The sequence below is a fragment of the Microtus pennsylvanicus genome, chromosome 2 (assembly GCF_037038515.1).
Source record: "Microtus pennsylvanicus isolate mMicPen1 chromosome 2, mMicPen1.hap1, whole genome shotgun sequence".
NCBI classification, from domain to species: domain Eukaryota; kingdom Metazoa; phylum Chordata; class Mammalia; order Rodentia; family Cricetidae; genus Microtus; species Microtus pennsylvanicus.
The window spans coordinates 28,399,088-28,405,965 of NC_134580.1; the positions used below are offsets into that span (position 1 = coordinate 28,399,088).

The 6,878-nt window shown below is 46.8% G+C and overlaps 1 protein-coding gene across 2 annotated transcripts in view; it reads right to left on the reverse strand.

Moving 5' to 3' along the window:
- Racgap1 (Rac GTPase activating protein 1) overlaps window positions 1–6,643 on the reverse strand; it is a 30,504-nt gene extending 23,861 nt beyond the window's left edge. The window contains exon 1 of one of the 2 annotated variants that reach the window (XM_075960636.1): window positions 6,496–6,643. The gene's annotated coding sequence lies outside the window, so the exon portion shown is untranslated. The remainder of the gene's footprint in view (window positions 1–6,495) is intronic. The other variant, XM_075960637.1, reaches the window with a different exon arrangement.
- Between the last annotated feature and the right edge of the window lie 235 nt (window positions 6,644–6,878).

Consider the following 6,878-nt stretch of genomic DNA (forward strand, 5'->3'; position numbering starts at 1 on the left):
TTCCAAGTGTGTCTGCAGTGTAACCTGAAGACGGCTGGAACATGCTCTTCAAATGGCAACAATGTATCTGGTTCCAAGCAACTGACTGTGGCAAGCTGCTAAGCAACCAGACTAACTGACTTATTATAAACATCTTCCCCAAGAGGAGAACAAAGTTAGAGTGGCATTACGGCCAGCAGGAAGGATGTGGAAGTCCTGGAGAGGTCCACACACAGTGCAGCAGAACAGAAGCAGGGAAGAACATTCGGGATCGATTCAAATGATGATCTCTGGCTCCCAGTAAAAACAGCGGCCACTAGTCAGCAACTGTAACACTGAATATTGAGCTCTCCTATCTCAGCATCATAAGTATATCCTGCAACTCAGAACATAAAAACTTCTAAAGGGTTCAGGAAAATAGATTCTGCAGCAATTATGATACTGAAAACGGTGGTGGGGGGGGGGGGGCAGTCTTGTTTTTGAGACCTGGACTGGAAACCCAGAGATCTGCCTCTGAAATTAAAGGTGTGCACCACCACACCAGGCAAAAACTTCATTTTAAGCAGGCGTGGTGCTTTGTGTAGCAAGCTCAGCACTAGAGATAAAAGCACTAGAGTTCCAGGCCACGGGGCAATACGGCAGGGCTTTGTCTCAAAGCACAACCACCAAAAATGTTATCTTCAATGACAATATGACCTGACCTGACTCCCTCTATGATTTGTTTGTGTCCCTCCAAAATGGATGTTGAAACTGAATTCCCTCTGCAGCAGGACTAGAATGTTAAGGTACTAGTGTCCTCATGCAAGAGGGCCTGAAGGAAGTAGGTGGCCTGTTGCTCTTCTGCCACAAGGTCACAAAAAGGCATCATCAAGGATAGAAAGGGCCGGGCGGTGGTGGCGCACGCCTTTAATCCCAGCACTCGGTTGGCAGAGGCAGGAGGTGGATCTCTGTGAGTTCCAGACCAGCCTGGTCTATATGACTGGCTCCAGGACAGGCTCTAAAGTCACAGAGAAACCCTGTCTCGAAAAACCAAAAAAAAAAAGGAAAGAAAGGAAATCCTTAGCAAGCAATCCCACGGCACTTTCATCTTGGACTTTCTAAACCCTGAGAAATAAACGATTATTCAGGCATAAAGAGATAACTCCATCCATAAAGTGCTTGCTACACCCACATGAGAACCTGAGTCTGGTCCCCGCACCATGTAAAAACCTATGTGCAGGCCACCAAGGTGGTTCAGAGGACAAGGACCCTACTGTGTAAGCTTAACAACCCCAGTTCAATCCCACAGACAAATATGATGAAGTTAAACACACACATGCTGTGGTACATGTGCACCACACACACACAAGATATAAAAAGAGAAATTCTAAGATGACCAGGTGATGTGCACTTAGAATCTTAGCCCTGGGGAAGCAAAAGTACTCAGAGCTCACCCCCAGGTCTCAGTGAGACCCTGTCCAAAAACCAAGACACTGGGCCAGGCGTACCTTTCATTCTATTAGTCTCAGCGCTAGGGAGGGAGAGGCAGAGGCAGGCAGATCTCCGAGTTAAGGCTAACTTGGGATACATTAAAATCCTATCTCAAGCAAACAAAGCAAAACATCCAAGGACAGCTCCTAGGGAACACCACTAAAGGTTGATGTGGTCCCTGTGTGCACACACAAAATAAATATAGATTACCCAATCCAGTTTAAGGTACTTTGTTACAGCAGCAGGATTAAAAAAAGAATCGTCACGTTTACTAGAGTTTCTTTAGTTCATGATTACTCTGGTTCCTGTGTACTCCAAAGAGTATGGTTAGAAGCTAGTTGGCTGTGGTTGTGGTGTTTTGTTTTGAGGGAAGGGCTATTTGCGACTGCCCAAGCTGGCTTTGAACCCACAGCAATCACATGACAGTCCACCCAAGTGGTGATATTATAGGATAAGCCACTCTGCCTAGCTGAAGGAAGAGACAGTCTCCTGAGAACAAGACCGATTCCACAAACCAGGCTCTACAAGACACTGTAGCTGGTGTGCATGCAAAGTCTCAGCTGTTCTCAAGGCACACTAGGAGACAGTGATTTAAAATCCCAATGCAACCCCGGGCGGTGGTGGCACACACCTTGAATCCCAGCACTCGGGAGGCAGAGGCAGGCAGATCTCTGTGAATTCGAGGCCAGCCTGGTCTACAGAATGAGTTCCAAGACAGCCATGGCTACACAGCACTGTCTCCAAAATACAAACAAATACAGCTTATGGAAATACGAAGTGCACTCTGTGTTGTTTGGGGTCTGACGGCTGTTAATTAGGTTCTGAAAGAGTGATTCCCCTTAAGTCGTCTAGACTGTCTCCACATGAGGCACCACGAGATTCAGAAACATAGACTATTTTTTAAAATAGTGCTACATGATATTTAATATATGCCTTTGCTGTGAATTAAGTACTAAACTTGACGTTTCACATTCTTCCTCCTATGAATCTAATTAACTAAGCTGCCATTTTATAGACAATTTAGACTCAGAACCATGAAGTGACTAAATACTGAGTGCACAATGAAAAGCAGGTGTTGAGTCCAAAGTCTATTTTCTTTCCACCCTAACACACTGAAGTGTCAGAAAAGTATCGACCATATATGCCAAAGATCTTCTCAGACACCTGCGAATCCTGACAGTCACACAAAGCAGACTCATGTGTCTATGTGTGTAAACACAGACATCATCTAGAATACAGGCCGATAAAGACGACAAACTTCTGACAGGGTCAAACAAGCTGTTCTCAATGAGGCTCTTAGTTCTGAAGAAAGTTCATTCTTCCCCCCTATAATACAGGTTTGCTTAAGAGAAATAAAATCTGGTTCTAGCAAAATATACTCCTCTTTATATGCTGGGAGTCTTATATCCTAACATCCTGCAGAAGTGACTCTCAGGAATTATTTCTAGGTGACGAAACTATCCCTCTGTATCACTACTAGCTCTCAATACCTCAGTCAATTGTAACTTGGAGAGGTAAGGCCTCCTTGTCCTTCTCAGTGTCGACTGAGAATGATTTTAATTTTCCTGCTGGGCCACACTTCCATCCTCCTGTTTATGTCCTCCCCTTTATTATTTAGCTTCAGGGCTAGGAGACGCACTAATGTGAAGGGACACAACAGTCGTGTAGCAGAGCGCGGCTCTCAGCTGTAAAGCAGCTGTCACTTCCCAGGCAGAGGTTACTGCCTTTGAGAATGCGGCAACAGCCCGTGTGTGGAGCGAGGAAATCAGTTTATGTAGCACTTTAAACAAAAAGGTGCCCGGAATCTCAGCTGTTATTGATGGGGAGCCCCGAGGTGGAGAGTCACTGAGTTAGAATCCCGGTCTGCGCATATCCCTAAGGGAGCAATTTGGCAACACCAGGAGAAAAGAGTCTCAGCTTGCCGTTATTGCTTTGAGGCCCCAATTTAATTTCAATCACCCAGCAAAGAGACAGACAGTCCTTCAGAACAACAGACCATTACGGGTTTTTCTGCAGGGTATCCTAGAAAAAGCATCTATACCCATCCTACAAACATTATTAAGAAAACTATATATCAAGTATTTTAGATGCATCAAGAGAATTATATAGTATAAAACAAAGCAATGGCAGATTGCTTGGGTTTTTCTTTTCTTTTCAAAAGTGTTTTGTTGTTGCTGTTTTTCGAGAAAGGGTTTCTCTGTAGCTTTTGGAGCCTGTCCTGGAACTAGCTCTGTAGACCAGGCTGGTCTCGAACTCACAGAGATCCGCCTGTCTCTGCCTCCCAAGTGCTGGGATTAAAGGCGTGCGCCACCACCCACCCGGATGGAGTGCTAGGATTAAAGGCGTGCACCTCTACCGCCCAGTTTCAACAAAGTGTTTTAATCAAAAACATTATTATACGTACACATTGCTGTTCTAAACATTCCCAAGAAATTAACAATGTAGGGTTCCTGCTGCCAAAGAAAGGCACTCCCAAAGACAAGCTCAACACAAGGATGCGTTCATTCAACAGCACTTGAGAACAATTCATTTCCCTAAATGCCCAGCTTCTGCTCCATAGCAAAGGCTCCATCCAACTGGCAGAAGAGCTTCTACCATGAGACCAGCTGTTCCTGTAAGCAAATCAACTATAGAAAAAGTAAACAGAATGCCTTGAGCTCAACATGAGTGAAGACTAACTGAGGGAAAGGAAAACTAAATTGTGATGTTTTAAGTTCAGCACACAGGCATTCTGTGTCCTGTTAGATCTTCTGGGTCTTCACGCCTAGAGTCTCACTAATCCCCAAAGCCTTTTCCTAAGGATCTCAATCAACTCCGTCATCTGCGAGGGGAATGACACCTTTTAAACAGTGAAACAAGACCCTCGCCATCCAATCTAAACCCTTTGTCCACCATGCACTATCAGAGCTACACTGCAAGGCACACACAATTTCACGTCTTGATTACCAGCACTTTGTTTCAATTAAGCACTAGAGTCGGTGGGCGCAGGGGTGGTGGCGCACACCTACAATCCCAGCAGAGTCAGTTCAAGGTCAGCCTGGTTCCAGAATAACCAAGTCTATACCAAGAAATCCTGTCTCAAAACAAAACAACAAAATAAATAAATAAAATGAGTTGATGGGCTACTATCTTTTTTCATTCCCTTTGGATTTAGATAATTATAAATAGCTTTTCAATTATCCTCTGCCTGCAGTCTCTAGCATGGCACTGTCCTGTCGTCATACCCCCCACCTCTGCCCCCCTCCCCACATACACCCAGGAATCTGCACTTACTTCTCAGTGAAGTCTCTGCTAACTACCCTATTTAAAGTTGGGCTGCAGAGATGGCTCAGTGGTTAAGAGCACTGCCTGCTCTTCCAGAGGTCCTGAGTTCAATTCCCAGCAACCACATGGTGGCTCACAACCATCTGTAATGAGGTCTAGTGCCCTCTTCTGGCCTGCAGGCATACACACAGACAGAACATTGTATATATAATAAATAAATAAATATTTAAAATTGCAACTTTTCGGAAATGGCAGCTTTATTTTGCTGCAAAGATTTGTCCCCATCTACTATATTTGCTTACTTTACTGTCTGTTTGCTGCAGAGCCACTGGTGTCTAGAACACTGCCAGATGCTTGACAGTCACTGAATGAGTGAACCTCCTCATGACCAGTATTCAGGTCTTTAAGGAGAGAGTCTTTGCAACAGCCTTTAATTAATGGATCATAGTATAAAAGCCTTAAATGGCTCTTGATAAATATTGCCAAAATGTTTTCCCAAAGGAAAGAAAAGCCAATGTTAAGGATTCTATAAGGCCGACTAGAACTCCTGTATTTGTGGAGAATTAGACAGACCGTCTCAGATCCGGAGCCAAATCATCTCAGGTGATCTTTAGCTCCACTAATTCACCAGTCACCTTCTTGTGACATCAGATGAAATTTCGGTATGAGTGACAAGTCTACTACCTTTGAACCGGACCTGGTGGTGGTGGCCTATGTCTTTAATCCCAGCACTCAGGAAGCAGAGGCAGGCAGATCTGAGTTCAAAGCCAGCCTGGCCTATAAACAGTTTCAGGGCAACCTGGGCTACACAGAAGAAAAAAAAAAGTCTACCACCTTTCACCAACCCGAAAGCTGAGATCATCATCACTCAGCAGACTGAAACCTAATACTGCAGATTCCCTTTCTGTACAGCAACCCACAGCTTGACGCGCACACCAGCTTCATCAAACACTTTTTTTTTTGTTCAAGACTTAAGTAGAAGACGATCTTACTTGAACTTAAGGAAGTGGGTCAGTTAGCTGACACCATGCCTGCCTAGTATGCACGAGCCCCTGGCGTCTGTCCTCAGCACAGCAAATGATGGACCACACTAGAGACCTCCCAATTATCCTGTAATGCCCGTTAGTTATCCCAGCACTCCAGAGGTAGAAGGATCAGAAGTGCGAAGGTATCCTTGGCCACAAAAGGCCAGCCTGGGCTACAGAGGACACCGTCACACATACTCACACGGAGTACAGTTAACTTAGGTGTGACAGAACTTTAGAAGATAAATGGTGACTCCACTAACGCTCCTACACACGACTGGGATGCTACCGGATAACAGCCGTAACTTTTCTCTCGGTGGAGCTGTGACTAAGCTGTTATCCGGCAGCGTCAGAAACGTGCTTCAGGGCGGTAGGTCAGTGAGAGCGGGGCAATGAATTCTTATTAAAGGGGGACCTAAAGATAACCGGAGACCGTCAAGGTTCAGAATTTGCAACGTTCCAATTCTTCACAACTAGGGGTGCTCTAATTAATCTCGTGGGAGACAACTCTGGGCCGCCTAGACCTCTCAAACACCAGTGCTTTCCCCCTCGGAAAAACCTATTCCTCCGAAGGGGTCACAGGGAGCTCCGTCCCAGCCACTCCCAGGCCAGGCTAGAAGCGAAGACCACCTCAGGGGAACCACACCCACACCCCTCCGGCCACGCCTCAATAGGACGCCCCTGACTTGGCCCAAAACGCAACGCCCAGAGCAGCCCCCCCTCCCGGCCGCCCGCTCGTGGCCTCGGACCGGCTTACCGAGGCTCCCGGTCCCGCGCACCCGCAAGCCCGACCGGCCCGAGGCACTCACTCTCCGGCCGCCGCGCCCCAGGAGGGCTGCCGTCCGCTCGCGGCACGCCTCACTAACGGCAGTGTGGAACCGCGCCGCCAGATCCGGTTCAAAATCGCGGACCAGCCAATCAGAGGACATCGTCCTCACGACAACGCATGCGTCAGGGCTAGGGGGCGGGAGCAAAAAAAATTGGAGATGAGCATGCGCATTACGTTAGGGAGTCGCCGAAAAGGGCCATTTTGGCTAAGGGCACAGTTAGGGTGGGGGCATTGTGGGGTGTTTTGCGGGGGTAGAGGGTGTTTTGTGGTCCGTGTAGGTTCCCCGCCCCCGACTCCGGCTCCCTTTCCTG